General features: G+C 45.7%; 1 long non-coding RNA gene across 1 annotated transcript; it reads right to left on the reverse strand.

Annotated features, from left to right (window-relative positions):
* Positions 1-110: 110 nt before the first annotated feature.
* LOC147238917 (uncharacterized) lies at positions 111-20,189 on the reverse strand. The gene is made up of 6 exons (XR_015111874.1): positions 20,160-20,189; positions 19,914-20,063; positions 6,655-6,798; positions 5,106-5,274; positions 3,662-4,263; positions 111-327 (listed from the first exon to the last, which is right to left on the reverse strand). It is a non-coding gene; the product is annotated as an uncharacterized LOC147238917 (long non-coding RNA).
* Between the last annotated feature and the right edge of the window lies 1 nt (position 20,190).

Here is a 20,190-nt window from a genome sequence, read left to right on the forward strand (position 1 = left end):
ATAATAAAGTGAACCAAACATTGTAGCACTCCGGCTCTTCATTCAAGTAAAAGTACAACTGTCGCCGTGTAAAAGGATGAGCAGCAACAGTATTTTCAGAAAAGTTGCGTTCCTCTACAAACTGTAAAAGGCAGACTTTTCTTATTCATCTTCTTTGAGGATTGTGTTCAACCACGTGATATTAATTAGTTCATCATCAGCAACTGCTTTACCTGCTATTTCAGGTAGAAAACGTCAGCCTCTCCTCTCCAGGCAAGCACTAGAACCTTACTGGCATTGTTCTGATGGGAAAAATGTCCCAGCTCATCCCATGGAACATCCCAATACCTCAGAGAAAATCATGAATAAATAAATGAATCACTCAACAGGAAGAAAGTGAGTGGAACAAACATAATAACCTCCCTTCAGAACCTGTTCTAGCATTGCAAAGGTGCTTACAGCTGAAAAATCCAGCCACCAACTTCCTTTGCATGAACTGGAAGAACTGTCCGCTTGGTTCTTGAAAAACGACCAGTTTTCCTTCTCATTTTATGACTTTATTAATCCTAACTGAGCTTCACATCCTCATCTTTAGCTGCTCTGCTCTGGTAGCGTTCCTGCTTTGCCCACAAGATGGCGACATTGCGTCGGTTTAGAGACCACCCTCGCCGCCTTGAGAGACCCGATCGTGTCCAGTGCAGAGACACTGGTCTGTGCTGAGGTAGAGGCGGTTCTTTGGAGAGCCCGCAGCCTGACTGGAAGGCCTTGGCTCCTTCTTGAGTGGAGGCATTTCAGGGGACCCGCAACCGTCTTCGCAATTATAACCCCGGGGGGCCTCACGCACGCTGAGAGGGCTCCTGCTCTGACAAGTAAATTATGACTCTGGAAAAGACGAGTGCAGCTTTCTCACAACGCAATTTTTGACAGTCAGGGGAAGAAAAAAAAAAAGCTACAACAACCCCCATCATCGGCCACGCCAGATGCAACATCCAAAAAACACTTGAGCGCAATCATCGGGCTAATAATTATGGAGTGTGAGTGCTGGTCTGCATCCAACATGGCAGCTATGCTTTTTAATCGGCCCATTCAGCTGCGCGCTGCCTTCACAGCGAGATGAGAGGCTGCTGCGTCTTCTTTGAGCGTCTCTGCAGGGTGTTTTCAAACGGCCAGAAATCAAGAGCAAAAATTGCAGTTGACGCAGACGTAATTTTCTTATATTTCGCGTCAGGTTTAAAAGGCAGCAGAAATTCGCCGCAAACTCAGCCATAATATGTTCTAAGAAGCGCTACTTTTCTGTCTTTTAAACATTTATTTATATCCTCACATTTCTTGTTTACAGCATAACAGCACGCGATTTACTGATTATGAGGTGGGACTGATGACGCGGTACGGACCCGCCATTACAGGTTGAATGAGAAACGCTCCAGACTTCTGGTGCATCAGGTTGTGAAGCTAAACATCCTTTTAAAGGGAGAAAGTACACACACATTTGAGGCTGGCTGAGTTTATCAAGTATTCTGAGACAGATGATAAATAAATAAACCATTTCAAACTCTTTGGTTTTAGTTTGGATTCAACAAAGTTTTTCCAATAATGTTTAAAAAACTTTATCTTTGTTTCTGCAGAACAGCAGAATTTCGTTTACATCAATCGATGTGCCAGTCACAGCGACTATGACCTTTGACCTTTGACCACCAAAACGTCTTCAGGTCATCCATGAGTCCCAGTGAACATTTTTAGTCAATGTGATGTCATTTCTTCAAGGCGTGCCCGGGGTGTGGCGTTAACTAAAGCGGGGCCGATATCACGCAGGCATCAGGCCACCGTTACGTCCTACGTGAGGGGACGGTGGCCTTGACCACCAAAACCTCATGGGTTCATCCAGAGTGCCCAAACATGACTGCAAACATAGAACTTCAATGTTTGGAATATTTCAGTGTTCCTGTTCTCCAGTGTTCAGGGTTAGGGTTAGGCTTGAGGTCATGTGACTTAGGCACTCCAAGTTTTAGATGTAAGTACCAGACTGGAATGGATTTTTAATGCTTCCTATATTTGAGCGTTTCTGTATGAAGTCCATAGTGCGTCCTACACTGTCCTACACTGTCCTACGCTGTCCTAGACCCGGGGACGGACGGCTCTTTGGTCTTCTGCCCATTCGGGGCGGTATTCGTCTTTTCAGTGGGTAAAAAGCGGCGCTGCATGAGCTCAGAGGTGAATTCTCGCTACGTGTCATCTTTGTCACTCTGAGCGCCGGCAGCAGTGACTGGTGGAACCACTCTTGGCCACTCATTCTGGTTTGAGCTGGTTAGTTCCGATTAAGGCAATAACGTAACCCTGATGTGTCTTTATTTGGAGCCTTTTAAGGTCCCGAATGGGGCTTTTTGAGGAACATTTACATGCACTACAGGAGACGGCAACGCCGCAGTCACTCACGTCTGCAAATGTTGGAAACCAAATTACACGGCTGCGTTAAAGCAGAAGTTAATGGTCGGGCGGATTTCTATTAAGGTCTGTGCACTCTCATTTGAATAATGGTCTTTCCAACAATGTTTTGTCTTTTCAGTACTTGACCCAGGAAGGAAATAAATGTGATGCCGCTTTAACACCTGCATTAATATTCAAGTGGCTTTAATACTCAAGGTTTATTCTTGTAATTAGAGCTGCAGCGGCGCGCTGGCAGTTTATGATAAATCAGCTTCTGATTATTGCTTTTGGCTGGCGGAGGAAAAAAGATGGTTTCATGAGGAAGAAACCCTCCCTTGTGAGAGGACAGAAATACCTCAGAGCTGCTCTTCTGGTTCTATTGTTGTTATTATTGTTCTTATTATTTAGTTTGCAACATTTGAGGTTGAGTTTTATGAAACAAAGCAAAATTGTTCTGCTTTTATAGAAAACTAGTTTTTGACTTTATTGTTTGGCTGCTGACTAAAAGGAAATCCACTCAGATAGAAATGAAGATTTGACTCACATGAGGCCGCATCAGCGCCGCAAGTGGGCCGTTAGTGCCGTAAGTGGGCCGTTAGTGCCACATGTGGCCCGGATTAGGGCTAAGTATTGTGGCTGTATATGTGTGTGTGTGTGTATATAGATATAGAGATAGATAGATAGATAGATAGATAGATAGATAGATAGATGATAGATGATAGATGGATGGATGGATGGATGGATGGATGGATGGATGGATGGATGGATGGATGGATGGATGGATAGATAGATAGATAGATAGATAGATAGATAGATAGATAGATAGATAGACAGATAGATAGATAGACAGATAGATAGATAGATAGATAGTAGTCTAGAGTAGACTATAGAGTCATTCGTCTCTCAAGTGTGAGGAGGTTTTTAAGGAGGAGCTCCAGATCTGCCCCGCCCTCCTCGGACTGACTTGGCCCACTTGGATCATTTTCATAAACCCACGCTTTCATTTACAGGCCCCCTGGACTCTTCGCCCAAAATAGTCGTAGCACATTTTGTGCCACAAAAGCGGGACAGAGAGAAAACCCCCTTGGCACCGATGCTTCAACCTGTTGTTCCTGGTTTTGAGGAAACACCCCCCCCCCCCCACTTTGTGTCTTACAAGACTTGAAAAAGGTACAAAATGTACCTGCAGGTGCAAACTGATCAGCTGATCTTGGAGACATAAAAACTAGAAAGATATATATTTTTCCCCAAATTCTACCAGGTTTTCCCTGAAGAGGGAGGGAGTCGAGCGAGGAGGATGCTGCAGATGACGAATCCCCCTCTGGACTGCATCCTTTCCGGCTGAGTGCGTCCGGTGGGCCAGAGCCAGGTCCTGGAATCTAGCTAATGAGACACACACACACACACACACACACCCCGAGGACCCCGGCTGTCCCATTGGCCGAGAGGACGGCGGCGGCCGAGACGATTGGCTGGTGGAGTCGTCTCCTAGCAGCTGTCAGGGCCAGTTGCAGATCAAAGTGGCAGGATTCATATCCAGAACCCACCAACCTGAGTGAGTGCAGTGAAACGCAGACGCCAAAATCTAAGAATCTAATCTAAAGTCTGCTCATGTCCCTGTAACTTCTGTGAGATGATGTTTGGGTGTCAAGAGGCTCCTCGGAGTCTCACGAACCAAATATTTTGAAAAATGCAACATTTTAAAGATTTATGGCGGCAAAATTCCAATCTGAAGCTCTTTGACACACCACATGAACCTCCGTCCATGGCGTTTGATCCCCGACGTGTTCCGCCGCCCTCTCTTGGCTGAATAAGTCATGATTTGGTCCCTGGGAACATCACAAGACATCATCCAGGTTGCTGTAAAATAAAAAAAACATATCTATAGATTTTATTAATTCAGGGCGAGATATCCCAGTCTTTGACAATGAGCGACATGCTCGCAGCATGAATTAAAGATTGTATTTTCTACAACGTGCAAAGGGAAGTACTTCTCATCTGGAATAAATATTTTTTAGTTGCACTCAGATGGTCTTTCTGAAACTGGACCAAGAGGAACAACATCACGAGCAACAATTTCCTCTTTTTATGTTGGACTGTTCGGCCAAAGAAAATGTTTTGGATTTTTTTTTCAGGCCACGTGATACATCTTGTTCCCTCAGTTGAAATGAAATATGGCCATGAAGCGTAACTTGTTATAAAATAATAAATCGAGGGAACGAATTGCATCTCGTGGCCTCACAGACTGGAGGAACAAGTTGTCTCCTGTGGATTCAGAAGAGCCAAACTCAAGGCAGGAACCGCGATCTTGTGGCCACGAATTAATCAAACTGAAGGAACAAAATCTAGCTGTAAATTTACGGTACTCCTCTATGGCCTCGGAGCTTCGATCTCCTGTGGGGAGAAGTGATATGCAGCATTTCTTAGTGGTGGGAACAATTAATGAAACGTCTCATGGCCTCAAAATATAGAAATGTATTCCTCCCTTTGCCCACGAACACAGGAGACGATGCAGAGCTGCTCTCCTCTCCGTTCTGTTTGTGCTTTTTGATTCGCCCTCACCTCTTTGCCTTCTTATTTCATTATTGTGCAGAACTACGACCAAATAAAGAGTGCAGGCAAAAGCAAAACCTTTCATTTGAAGGAGAATGAGACAGAAAAGCACTGGGGACTGAGAGGAGGAGGACGTAAGAAAAGAGAACCTGCAAGTTTTTCGCCCCGTCGCTGACATTTAGCTTCTAGCGGCCTCCTCTGCTCTGGAGGGGAGTTCAGCTGGAGGTCAGGATGTACGGCGAGGGGATGACGATGATGAGCATTTCTGGTCCGAACTGAGCGTCCTCTGATCAGCTCATGGTGGCAGATGCCTGAAGGCTGAAGCACAGCAGGGAAAAAAAAAAGAAGAAGAGAGTGGCAGGGTGGAAGGGCTACAACCAATCAGGAGAGGGGACATGGAGATTGTCCGGCGCAGGAGGGTCATGAAGTCAGTGCATATCATCGCGTTCGCCTAATTAATCAAAGCCAGATCACGTAATAGCAGATGTGATAAGGTCTGAGCGCCTGCAGCAGCCGGGGTCAGAAGTTCAGGGGGGTTGTGCGCCCTCTAGTGGAGAACACGGCGTCCCAACTGTACATCATGTCCTCCACGCCTTGCTTTGCTCATTAATTCATGCATGCAGATGCATACAGGGCAGCCATGCATGCATGAATGTAAGCCCCTGGGCAACGTTTATTTTGGTGTATTTGCACAATGCCATGATGTTGTTTCCATGTATTTTCCTTTACATACATACATACACACATGCAAACACGTGCGCGCACACACACACACACACACACACACACACACACACACACACACACACACACACTTGCATGGCATTAACCTTAAAAACTGACCCCAAATCTGTGTTTTACCAGCTAGAGATGTGCTTTTTTGAGCCCTAATGAACTGTTCTTGTGTCTCCTTTGTGCGCCCAAAAGCGTCTTACATTGTGCCTTTCCTCCTGCTACACTCTCACACACACACACACACACACACACACACACACACACACACACACACACACACACACACACACACACACCTCTAGTTTGACTCAGATCATCTTGAAATGTTCTTATGGGTTGCACAAATTTGCTCCCATCGGACTTTTTGAACCGTGCCTGTAAGACAACATGTAGGATTAAGAACAAACCTGCATGTAACAACACTTCATGAATGAGTCTCGATGTTTTCAGGATACTTCTGCAGGCCCTGAAGACTGTCGTGTCAGTATCTCTTATCAGGATGTGGGTAGGATGTAACTAAGCTCCGTACTCTCGTTCCTTCAGGGTAACATGGGACTGGAATACTGTGGATGATGCGCGCTGGCCTGCGTTTCGCCTTTAGTGTCTCAGCTGCCCCTTTGTTTGATGACGGTGGCGTCAAAGGGATAACCCTGACTGCCTAACTTTAGCTTCACCCAAAAATAAAGTAGTTGGGGTCACAGGTTTTGCTTGTCTATTCAGAGGCCAAACCACAGTTGGCCTCAGAGGGGACGATTGGAACAAGAGTGACATGCATTTTGTAGACAAGCCCGATCTGTTGTTGGTCTGGCACAGGGTTTGAACCCACAACCATGGCAAGGGACATGCTAGCTTGGAGGCTAAAACTCATTGGTGCCAGCATCAGTCGCCAGCATGGCAGGTACCTGTTGGCTACCATGAGATACATTTTCCTTCCACTTTTGATTCAAGCAAGGAAAAACTTACCAAAGGAATCCTACACAGAGAAAACCAGAAGCAACCTCAGCGGATGGATCCCCTACTGGGACGGACATACAGATGTGAAGCAACTGGAAACAAGTGGACCTCGACCCATCCGACCTCGTCTTTACCCAGGAGACCCCTCGAAGGCTTGAAGGAGAGGAAACACAACAGTGGGTTAAAGGACTTAGTTTGGAGGGAACAATGAAAAAAAAGGCCCAAATTGTGCCTCGTATTCTGACCTTTGTGCTACAGTGGACATTTAGAGGCTTGAAAGAAACTCAACACTGATTTCACCAGCAACTCAGCTATGAGGTGGGTCGTATGAACAGCTGCTGCACAAACACACAGGAACACACACAAACCTAGGAACGAACACACACACTCTCTCTGGCACAGTTAGAATATTCTATTGGAAAACACTTACACGCGGAACCATTCGCCGGCTGCTCCAGCAGCACGTATTCGGATAGAAAAGCTCATTCCGAGTGCCGTCTGGCACCTCGTAACACCTTGGAAACATTTTCTCTCACCTTTCCTCGGGGATTATAAGCAGGCAGCGGTTATTTCTTTCTGGTTTTATCTCGATTACCCTTATAAAAGTTTGATAGGCCGGCAGAGTCATGGCTCGGGATGGAGGTGAGGAGCAGATGAAAGATTAATTGTGTGAGTATAATGAAGTCAATCTCAGAAGGACCACTGTCTTCTGCAGAGGTCTGTTGTTCATGCCGGCGAGTGTCTGAAAGATTAAAGAACTAAGCACATTTGATCAACAACAGAAGGTGTGAGGTGAGCACAAGCTGAGGGGTTATAAATGCTGTGTTCTACGGCATCAAATTCATGAGTAAACCTTGAGCTCATTTTGTGTAATAACCCAAAATCCAATGCAACAATCCCATTGGTTCTTGGTTGAGGGAACCCAAGGAGATGCTAACTTCCTGCTGGACTACATTAACACCTCATCAAGTTCACACATCTTTTTCCCTCCACTGGTTTTGGTGACGATAAGGTGGAGAGGTGTTTTGGAGCCATTCCTGATGAAGAGAAGACCCACAGAGTGAAACCTTTAGTGGGTGAACTGGAGGGAAGTTAAACATTTGCATGAAGACTGAATGATACAAATCAGCCTTTAACTTCCCTCTGGAACACTCGTCTTCATGAGCTCAAAACAACTATCAGTTTACTTGAAAGGCACGAGACGTTTGGGTGAAGTACGGCCGATCTGCTCGCTCTCCAGGCTGGTGCTTCAGGACCGTGTCAGAGATGTCGCTTAAAGCAGCCACTCTGCTTGTAATTCATCATTCATCTCCTCTTTGAGCCAGAGTAATTATTCACTTTAATAACTTTAATAATCCCTAATAGGGACATTAACGCCTGAGGTCTCTCCCATCATCTATGAATGGAAAAGCACTTTGACCAACACATTTTTCTGTTGAAAAATGAAGAACATATTATGCATTCAAATTCCACTTTTCCTTTAACTTAATGGCACTTTAACTTTATAATATCATGTAATTACGCTGGCATAAATATTCAGGTGGCCTGGGCTGCGCCTGTTGAATCTTCATTTTGGCCATTTTCACACCTATCGTGTTTGGTCGGGATCTCCTGACTTTTTAGTCGGAACCAAGAATTTTTTTTTGAAAATCTCACATTGGGGTTTTCAGTTGCTTTTCTGAAATGATCTCACTCTGTAGAGTTTGCAAAGTCCTTGAAGCAAACTTTTACCTCCATCATGGCTGATCTGCGCCATTTGTTAGGATGTCCAAAAGACCAAATTTCACCACACTTGGCGCGGGGGTGTAAAGTAGCCTGGGCATAGAAAGGTCATAGTAAGAATGATAAAAGAAGGGAAACTCTGTATGCTGAGGTGGAGGGAGCAGCGGGGGAAGAGTTCATCTCGTTAAACAAATAATTTGTTCTGCAGCGAGGGAGAAAATATCTGGACAGGAAAGTTTCTGGTTTACGCTGGAGTAGATTCGACCAATCATGTTTGAGCGGCCTTTGGTTGCACCTACGTGAACAATCCGTGCGGAGTGCAAAAGAGACGGAATGCATTGGCTGAACTGCAGGGCCGAACATCTGAAGTCACTCTTCAGACTGTTAACAGTGAGCGGCAGATGGAGCAAGGAAGTCTTGGCACTCGTTCCAAGAGGTCAGCTGATGGGTTCCCAGATTGGTGAAGAGTCCGCTGCCGTGTAGGGTTATCGTGTTTGGGGTTTCAAGGGGTACAAAACTGTTTTGATGGTTGCTGTTGGCCATTTTGAAGGGGATATTTGGATACGGTACGGATGCTAAACGGGAGTGGATACCGTGTTGTGGGAGCTGGCTGCTGTTATCGCCAGGGATGAGGAAACAGTGCTCACTTGAACCCAAATCAGGGCCTGTTCAGACCCCTACCATAGCCAGACTGTGCTACAAGTGCGTTGCATCAGAGGGTCAGAACAGGTGACTTGTATGACTGCGTGGGTCAGAGGACTTGTTGGGTCTCCTGTCCAATGTTGCGTGACAGATGAAGAGTGACATGACAGGATGCAACCCTGCTCTGTTGTAGTAACAAAGGCTCCACAACAAGAGCTGCTCATGTAGGAACCGGCCCAAGCCCGAAGCCTGAGTCGTACCGCCTGTGGACAGCATGCAGCCCTCGTGGTCGCCGCTGCATTTCTGTGACTCACGATGGGCCAGAAGGCGTAAATGCATACATGCGTCCTGTCAAATTAGGTTGAGTCACATGAATCGGGAGGTTTTATTCATGTATCAGCCAGATTGTGTTGAAAACGCTTTTATGTCATTGCATTTATACTGTAGAGCTCATGTGTGTTCTGCCTGTGTAAGCCGCCGGAACCCCTGCGAGTAAGAGGACCCACGTCATAAAAAATGCATACAGTGGCATATGGTGTGCCAAGCTGCGTTAGCTGCAATACAGCTGCAGCACGTACACTCATAAATCCATATCCATTACTGCCAGTTTTCTTTTTTTCTAAAGGCAGAGGTCAATAGTTCACATCCCATCACACAGGAGACCCCTGCTACATCTGCCTCTGTTGCCATGGCAACTGCATGCTGCTGCTGCTGGACAGATAGGAAGAGAAGAAGATAAAGGGTTTTTTTTCATTATTATTATTATTATTATTATTATTGTTATTATTGCTGCAGGTGAATTTTAATGTGCTTTGACACCAAGTGGAGCGTAATGACGCCCGGCTTTTCAGGAGCTCTGGGGGTCCTCAATCCTCTCACACACACGACCATTACCAGTGTTTTTCCAACACATCGGAACACATCTTATTCACCGGTTCCTGAGGGGAAAGAGGGAGCCAGAGGTGGTCTCCATGGGCAGTGGAGAACCCCTGCGAGATGGACCAAGAGATGCAGTTAAAATTAAGCTCATTACTTTCTAGAATTTTACACATCCCGAGACTCCTAGAGAGAGAACTGGGACATTCCATGATATAAAAGTCTGGAGGTTGAGCCAACAACTCTGACACGACACCTGTAGCACCAAACGCTGGGTTGGGGTTGGGAACAGATTGTGGTTCGGTCTCAAATGAGCTCTGACACCCACTGAAAAAAATCCTGTCAAAACTGACTTGCCTTTCTCCCTCCACCTCTGTATACAGACGTTTCACCCCCTTTATGGGCGTCTCCTGACTTCCTGCGATGTGGTTTCAATTGCTGGTTAAAACAAGTGTTCATGTCCAGGTTCGGTTCCAACTATGAACAACATTTATCTAACTGATGATATTTCTGTATCCTTCATCAAGGGTTACGAAGCATCTGTGCTGGCGACAGTGGTGGTCAAAGGTCGAGGTCGCCCCAGATGTTATACAGTATTTGTTCCATTCTTTTTTTTTTGGATGTGATATCTCAGGAACCCACTGAGGGAATAAATACTGCCCCTGTGGCAAGTGATGTGCGTTTTGCCCTCGTGGTCATCTGGTGTATCGCTGCTGTTTGTGTTGCTTCTGAACTGAAAGGTAAAAAAGGCCGGAGAACGATTTCTGAGGCTCTCCCTCCCTCCGTGTGCAGCGACCCAGCAGAGGCAAGAGCTGGTAAACCAGAGAGCCTTTAGCATGGAGAAGTGAGTGGAGATGTTACATCAATTTTGAATGGAGTCGTGTCTTTCTTTTATTTCTTTTTCCCCCCACAACAACCTCAAATCAAAACGCCGGATAAAAAGAAATCTGAGAGAAAGAAACACGTTCAGGGGAAGTCGTGAACTTGATGCGACCTAATTATGTTTGTGTTCTGCCTCGTCACATGTTAACCTCCGTTTAACCGCTTCACTGTAAGGTACACACTCAGCTGCCCCCTGGCAACACACACACACACACACACACACACACACACACACACACACACACACACACACACACACACACACACTTTGACGCAGCTATGAGGACTGTGTATGCGCTACTGGAAAATACCTTTAATAAAAAATAAAAAATCACAGATGGATGTGCTGCTCATACACACACACACACACACACATATATATATATATATATATATATATATATGTGTGTGTGTGTGTGTGTATATTTATGTGTGTTTAAATATAGACTGCCATAATCCTAATCCTCTAAAGTATCAGGATCCAAATTCATTTTCAATATTTATCTGCTTTAATCTTTTATTTAACCTCCGTTTCATCACTTCCCCCTCGGCTTGGCTGAAAAGAAATATTAGCATATCTCAGCTGGCAAATAATTTGAGCAATTACATAAATTAATACTTAAATTAGCTGTTTGCAGTCTCCCCCCCCCCACGCCTTCGTAAACTGTGTTCAAATTTGAAATTAATTTATCTGTTTTCAAATTAACAAGAGGGTTAATGCAGCTCTATTAGGAAAAATATTTTTCTCACCATTGCATTAATTTAATTTCATGTTTAATCACACATGCACAGGAGAAGGGAATAATAATCATGATAATAATGATGATGACCAGAAAAAAGAGGCCCCAATTAGGCTGCTGAGTTGTGGCGGTGTGATGAATTATTCATGAAATCAGCGATAACAAGACGGAGAATGAAGGCATCAGCTCGCCTACGAGGAGCTTATAAAGACAGGAGACGCCGCGGCTGATTCTTAGAGGACGCACCGCAGGTCTGCCGCCGCCTGGAGGACGAGAAATCAGGTAATTACATCAGTAATGACGAGATGGTACTTCAGATTATATTCTAGTAAATTCTAGTGTGATTTTTTCTTAATCTAAAAATTGGTTTTATGCATTATTCTGGCATATGTATGCATTTTTAATTCTAAAAAGTAAATCTATATTCTTAACGTTGATGTGATTAAATTAACATTAAATCATTGCATGCTATAGTTTTTAAATATTTCATTGATTGCTAAAAAATTAAAGTGTTTTTTTAGAAGCTCGGGGGGGGGGGGTCAAAGATGATCACTTTAATATCAATAGAATGCGTTTGATTTAAAAAAGCTTTACGTGGAGCTCGACTGCTATTAACGCTGCTCTGAACATCCAGGAAAACCTAGAAATAACCGCCTCAACAGTGAGAGGAGGATCTGGGCTGAAACTGATGGACTCCAGGACCCAGAAACCTCGGCGCGGCCCGGTCCCTGCGCGCGGTGCATTCACAGTTCACAGGCATCTCGACCTAAATGCGATGTGACGGGAGAACCTTTACTGAAACAAACGGCAATATAGTATCAGGGAGGGATGACCGAGCTGTGAACCGGCGCCCTAACACAGAGCAAATTAACATCAGCAAAAAATAGCTTTTCTGATGGCTCGGGTGCCGGGCAGCAGCTGCATCAAGCGCTGTCAGCTCATTTTAGCCTGCAGATCTTTAACAAACAGGCCGACGTGAGAGGGCTCCTTCGGCCCGGCGTCGTCCTCCGACTCTGGCCACCGAGCAGCACCGGCTCCGGAGGTGCTGCTGGTGTGTGTCCAGCAGGCAAACGTGCCTTTCAGTCTCACTATCATCCATCATGAGATCTCTTTCGTGATGTCTTCGGCTGAGCTGAGCCGTCTAATGATGCTATCTTTGCTGCTGAGTCCAGTCAGCCGAGAGCACACGAGAGGGGAGAGGGGGATTTTTGGGCTGTAGAGCAGTTGTAGGTTGTAGGTTCTGAGTGCAGAAGGTCAACTGCTGTCATGGCCGACAGTGATGTGCAGCTGTCACAGCAACATTTCTGACTGACTGGCGTCCATCACCGAGCACCTGGCAGGGCGGGGTTAACTGACGTGAAGCGTTGCATCATCGCAACCAGGACTGCTCAAGATCCGACCAAACGGCTGAAGCTTTCCTCAGTTCTTCACTCACTTTGGTACTCATCTTTATGACAGTGTCCTTTTTTGTTCTTTGATCCTCCAGATGATCTTTTGCATCACCCAGATTAGCTCAGCCCTAAATTTAGTCTGACAGGCAGGAAACACAACCTGAGGAGTTTGAGTAACTTTGCTGCTGATGTTTACTGGGTCCACCCTGACAGCTACACGTATGTGTACAAACCAATTTGTGCTAAAGAACATTTCATGAATGAGGCCAAGGCAACGGTCAGACAAACATGGGTAGTTCAGCTCGGGTGCAGTGAGGCTACAGTGTAGGTTTGCTTGGTGCAACCGGTGTGAAGTCCATTCTGAAGACTGGTCTGACAAAGCCTGACCTTCCAGTTACAGCCAGGCTTTGCCTCCGACTGACCGATTGGAGACGTCGAATTACATCCATGCCTTCAAAAAGACCCGAGACAGCGTAGCTACAGTAGCTTTGAGGTGGACGTCACCTGGACAGAAGAAATACGTGAAGCCAAAAAAACAAAGACGTGTGAAGTTTAGAGCTGCAAACGCCAGAGGAGGAGGCAGAGGACAGAACTAGAGGGAACAGCATGACACTACCCAGGGAACAGAGGACCAGGAAGAAAGAAGCTCTTGAGTGAGGAAAATAGAGGTTGACTAACTAATGGCCCGCAAGACATTTGGACACATTGACAGGAAGAGCCTAGAGGACAGAGAAGCAGTTTTTAAAGAATAAAATTAGGATTTAAACGATGGGTACCTGAAGGAGTCTGTCTGTTTTTCTCGTCTTCTAGTCTTTATCGGTCTTGCTGCTCTCCTGAGATCGCTGTCCATCACCCTAAGGCTAAATCGGGCACTTCAAGTCTGCAAACCTCTGCTCGACTGCGTGCGCTTGTGACAATAAACCTTTCTCCGCAGTTTAGACACAGAATTCATATCAGGCACTAACAAGATCAATATTTTCATGGTTTTAGGAGATAATTCAGAGAAATCAAAACTGAAATAGACAGACAGATCCTGAGAGGAAGACAGATGGGAGGTGACCTGGTGAGTCCCCTCCCACCTTTGCTGCTTCATTGCCCATTAGGTCAGAACAGAACGAGGAGCCCGGCTCTCCGGCTGGCGGTGTAATATTGGGAATGACCGGGGGAGGTTTTTAAAAGCCCCTGCTGTTGGCTGAGGTGAGATGTCATTCCCTTCACCGCCTGAGAGCAGCATCACAGTGATATAATAGCTTCCTCGGCTGTATAGAGGGACACGGAGGGAGCAGGTGGGTGATGAGGAGGACGACGAAGGTACCGACATCAACAGCACGTAGAGGAGTCTATGTACTGAGTTCAGAGGCGGCAGTATGAAACCAACAAATGTCTTAGGACACACTGTTTTCATGATTTCAGCCTCTCAGGATTGTCTTTCCTTCACATTATCAGAGGTGAGAGGACACCTTAGATCCAGAGGAGCCAGACTCCGGTCCGGCGGGTGGGATTTCAACCTGATTTCTCATGCCCAGACTTTCTTTTCACACTTCCATCACAGTTGCCAAGAGGACCCCGGGTAATTCATCTGGAGGTACCCTCACCCGTGAGAGGACACACCGAGCACGCCCCTGCCAAGCCTGGCTTAATGGGTCACGTCCCATCCCCCGAGGGTGGACAAACACATAACTGAAGCTGTTTTCTCATATGAACCAGGACTGCCCTTTCACACGTGAAGCGCACAACAGGATATAGTCCATGTCAGATATGTTGTCACCTACTAGAAGTACTCAGATTGGTGAGAGGTGGCTGGGTAGAGTGCGTAAGGACATGGCATAAAAAGTCATTAGGTCATAAACAAGTCTCTTCCTTGAACTTGTCCGACAGAACTTCCGAGAGCTCCTGGTCCCTCCGGTACGACACTTTTGTTGCTCTTACCAAGGTAGGAAAGCCAACTCTTCAGGCCTCTGTACGTATTTAAGGTTGTTCCTGCATCCACCTCCCAAGATTCATAAAATCACACAACAGTGATGCAGACTTCACCACAGACTTCTTAGCACATCACATCTCCTCTGGTCTGAACTCCTTTACTATCTCCCCCTCAAACATGGTTTGCTCCATTTGGCTACTATTGTTTGAAGCAGAAAATGTGCAGAGAACTCAATCCAACCTGACTTCCAGGTAATTCCAGGTGTAGTTTGACCTGAACCGTTCCTAACCAAGTCTTCTTTGTATTTTTGGTTGCACTGCTTGTCCACAACTGGCGGCTGTCTTCATGTATGTTCTGTCTCACTCTCGTTCTCAACACATCCCACAATTACTTTTACTGAACATTCTCCAGGGGTTTGTGAGGCTTTCCGGATCACTTGGATTCGAACAAATCGAGAATACAAACTCATCAACCAGTTCAGAAACACAAAACGTCTGAATGTTTGCAGACATCTTCTTGTCTTCTAGTTTTGGACCAGTCGAAATGGCAACAATGTGAACCACTCGCTCAATGTGACTCCTCAGGACAACGTCCTGACAGACTGAAGAGGGTCAGCTGACGGACTTTACAGGGTCTGGCAGGCTAAAGTCAGTTTAAATCTGGTCTAGTTGATTCAGACGTCTCACATGGACTTCCTCTGAGCAACGTCTACGTAAGTTCTCAGATAGGAACACAGCTTAGTGTGCAAAAGCCCGCACACACGTTTGATTTCATGAGATAAAACGATCCCAGACACAAACACGTTCACCCACACAGCTGGTGTTTAACATATGGCCTAACAGCACATGTTATGACTGCTGTCGATGTATATAAAAGCATGGCAGAAGGAAAACACACGGATCTGTGTGGAAGTGTAAAAAACACGTCTGCCATTGTCACGGATACAAACATTCACACACGCAGTAGGTGAGCGGGCTGTAAAGATAGAGAGCCCAAACATGCCAGAGAGGATTACAATCTGCTGCCCTTTGGCCCATCCGAAGCCCCGTCACCATCACCCAGGATACTGCCAGACAGAGGAACCCCCGGTAGGAGGACCTTGGTTTAAAGGGTGGCAGACCTCAGTACTGGCGCTGCTGGTCGCGCCAGGGGAGGTGAGGATCACATTCACGTGCTTACAGTCTAAACAAGAGCAGAAAACATACACCAGACTAGTGCATCTTCCTATGATTATACTTTTAAATAATCTCTATTTCCATGAGAGCTGTGGCTCAGATGACCAGTGTGAAGGGTTCTGTGCACTGTGATGACCCACAGGAAGCAGTCACTCTTACTCTGCAGTTTCACCTCAGAAGCCTTTACTGTCTTTCAGCGCATCGTTTCAGCGTTGGGCAACTTCCCCTCATGCTCACTGCTCTTGTCCATGTAAACTAAGAATTGTATAATGTTGATTTATTTGTCAATTTTTAGAAGTTCCCCCTGCGGGGCAGGAAGTATATGGAGTTTGTAGAAATACAAGTAAAAAACAAAAGCCAGCAAATTTGTATACGCATTCAATTTGAGAAACTCATCTGAGAGCAGTTTGTCAGTGTCAGTGGTTGTAAGCTGCCTGGGAGGGCAAATATCAGCGTCCCAGTGCTGAAAGACATTGCTTTCCTCAAGCGAGGACCATGGAGTCCTCAGGTGATGGGTGAACCCTGGATCTCATCGCCCAGCCAGGTAACAGGCAAGAGGTCTTCCAGAGACTGAAACAAAGTCCAGATGGACAAGTCCGGAATCTCTGGAAAGTCTCAGAGCATAATACAGGACGCAAAAAGAACAGAAGAGTCAAACTTTCAAGTGGCTCATGGAGGACCACAGATGGGAGGGATTGTGCCTTCATTACATCTTCTACACAGCCTTTTCTCCCCCTCTCAGGCCTCATTTCCACAGTCACCATGATGCACTGGTATCCTCTGGTAAGGGTTTCGATGTGTAATCTGAAAGGTTTGAGAAGGTCAGGACCACTTTCACCAAAAAAAAGGACTAGATTTAATTGGCTGGTATGCGGTTCAGTCCTGGGATCACATGAGCTGAAGGCAGGGAGAGCAGCAGCAGCGAAGACCTCCAGAATCGAGTATATAACTTTGAATATTTCAACACTGTGGATTCTGGCATCTGCTGAAGGAAACATGTCCAACCTCTGATGATCGCAGGCCAGTCTGCTGTTAAAGGCATTTATTGTCAAACTGAACTCGTGGTTTCCGCTCAGTGAGAAATACCCTTCTGAGATAAGTTCAGGTCTATTCCAGGTTTAGTTCAGCTTGAAGGAACGCTCCTGCATCAATAATACAGCTATCAACATGTCCTACGCTGGATTTGAAGCTACATCCTTTTAGTCTTGTTTGGTCAAATGGATTTCAGTGTTTCTGCACGGAGCTGCCGTAGTGCTGAATAATTTACGGAGGTAATTAGGTGATTGTAGCTGCGGTGCGTCTCCGGAGAGTAAAGCAACTGTCAGATTAGTTTTTTAGGATGAGCTCATCGGATCAGCTGTCTTTCCACCCTCCCTACTCTGTCTTAGGTTTTGGCCTAATTCCAGGTCCCATTCTACATAAAAGGAGCAAACTGCAAGCACTTTAATTGAATAAATTTGAAACCTCAGGCCAAAAGCAGAATATACAGCGTGTGTGTGTGTGTGTGTGCGTCTTTCATGTCCTGTTGTATCGTGTTTGTTTCACCAGCATGTACACATTATACTGTAAAGTGTCTGATTGTCCTGGAGCTGTTGTGGTATCCCCGTCCCGATGGAATTTGTATCTTTACACCATGTTATCACTACCAACACCACATTTGCCAATAATCTGGATGCATGTCACGAGAACAATGGGTTTTGTGGAGCTTTGCCCTTCTGCTGAACTGGGACGAACCAATGCTCTGTGACCTGGATTGAAGAGGAGAGGCCGCCATGTTTGAAAAGACCACGGCGAAGGAATCACACACACATGCGATGCTTAAAGCACACACGCACATGCTGGGTTTGCACACACATGTGGCGTGCCATTGTTGTCAAAGCTTTATGTTCATGTGCAGGTTAAGAGTGCAAAGCTGTGATAGCTGCTGCTGCCTCTCCTGGAAGGGGAAGTTCGACCTTGTTAATGGTGTCGCTGAGCGGTTGATCTTTGCAGCTTTACACACAACCAGAGTGTGAGTTTGCACAGCAGCTGAACCAGTAAACTCCTGGGTCACGACTGGAAGGTTCATGTGAGAAAGCGAGAAAATATGCACCCACAGTGACCTGTCGCAAAGCCTTTTCTACTGGCTTAAGTTGTGGACACGGCTCTACCCGCTCAGAAATGGAGGTACGAGAAAAGAACAGCTGTGTACTCAGAGGTCCATTTTTAAAGAATGGACATTTGTTAACTCAAAGGTACAATTTCTGTTTCCAAGGATCCAGAAGTGCAACTTTTGCGTAACAGAAGGGTACAAAATAAACTGAAGGCTACTCAATTGTCACCCTCTACATTGGCGCTCTTTTTAGGTACACTTCGGTACCTCTATTTTTGTTCTAGTTCCAAAAACATTCCTGTGCTTTAAACTAGATCTGTCCATCCACTCACATGCAGAGTTGAATGTTGGTTTGGCCATTTTCTTAGACTACCACCACTGTCCTAGAATAGCGGAACTGGCAAAGAATTGATTTTTTTGACAAAAGTTTGTCCGCATCCAGAATGGACGTTGTTGGTGCCACCCTCTAAAACAGCTGGCTGTATTTAAAGATATAGCTAAAGATATTTAAGACATCGATAAGTCGTGAGAGGAGCAGATAGAGAACACGTAGGGGACAGGTCACCGTCGCAAAAACCACTGGAGATCGCAGAGGGAGGCGAGTCTTCAAGTCACATTTATGACATCGTGTTTCACAGACGATGTTTCCTTAATGGAAGCGGAGCTACAACAGCTACACAAAAAAGATCCGCCAGAACAGAACGCAGTACCTGACAAGCAGGCAAAACCCCTCTTCTCTAGTTCTGTAATCACATAAACCCTTGACAGGACCAGTTGGGAGTTTAGTGGGAGCAATCGACTGGTTTTCACTGGTAATTAGAGAAGCGTCTGTTTTAATCCAACAACTATTGAGGGAGACTTTTACACTTTGACTTCAACAGATGGACAGAGACAGCCTCAGCTTTGATGAAGAGGTGACACACTGCCTTCTTCAGAACACGGACAAGTCTGCCATGACCTAGCTTGAGCTATGCTATTAGCCACTTCTTCCCTCCATCTTTTCCCGTCCTTACCTTCACAGCATTGACCTTTATGGCCTCCCCCTTCTTTTCTCACTATCCCAGTCCTTTTATCTCTCTCCACTTCCCTCCGGTTGTTTCTGCGGAGTTGTGAGGTCTGTGAGGAATGTGTCTGAGGGAAGTGGGGCAAAGCTGTGGATCATGGGAAGGTGTGATGTCAGGATGTCTGTCGGGACCTCAGGGATGCGAGCAAATGAACCAACATAAGAAGGGTAAGGCAGCTGCAACATCTAAATCCGATTCCCTGACTCCTCCAGTAACAATATTCTCAACAAAGTCGAAGTCCCTTCCCAAAACTTTACATGTTCACATTGTGTGTAGTGTGCTCAAGATTCCCCTTCATGTCTGAAGAGAACGTCCACTTTTACAGGATGCACAGAACATGAGCAGTGAAAGAATACAAAAAATAAAAAATAATCAAGGTTTAACATTCACAACAATTACGTTTTGGTGCAACGCATAAACGTCTAGGGATGAGGAACGATTTGTTAGCTTTGATGCTGCTTTTGTGAGCTGTATGATGCAAAAAATTTGTGCTTTTAATTTGGAAAGTTCCCCTTGGTGGAGGCCCTTGATTTCTGAGCAGTTAAACATAATTCAAGGAGCAGTTCCTCAGAAGATTCTTTCCCGTCATTACCTCCCAGAGCGAAGTTGTGCTTTTGGTACAGTTTGTTTCATTGTACAGACAATTGTGTAGCATGACAGTTAGGAAGCTTGGAGGAAAGGTGTAGTTTAGCCCAAAGAACCCTCTACATTTTGCTTCACATTTTTTTTATAAACCTGTTGTGAGATATGGCATTTGGCTCACCCGTCATTGCTGTAGACATCACCCAACCCCGGCTTGAGGAGACTAGGCTGGATATTTATGCACAGGTGCTTCACTGGTGCAGAACATGACTGGGAGAATAACCTGGTTACCGAGGCCTTCTTCATGTTGCATCATCGTGTTCCTCCTGGACTGAGTGTGTAAATGTGGCATCAAGACGAGGGCTGATGACGATGTAAGGGTGCTTCAGTCTTTCCTTTATCTCACTGTCATTTGATCTGATCATACCTGTCAGAGGCAGAATCCGGCTTTCTCTCCT

Source organism: Aulostomus chinensis, chromosome 24, assembly GCF_037954235.1.
Source record: "Aulostomus chinensis isolate RoL2024-O1b breed Wild chromosome 24, RoL_Achi_v1.0, whole genome shotgun sequence".
Classification (NCBI taxonomy): Eukaryota; Metazoa; Chordata; class Actinopteri; order Syngnathiformes; family Aulostomidae; genus Aulostomus; species Aulostomus chinensis.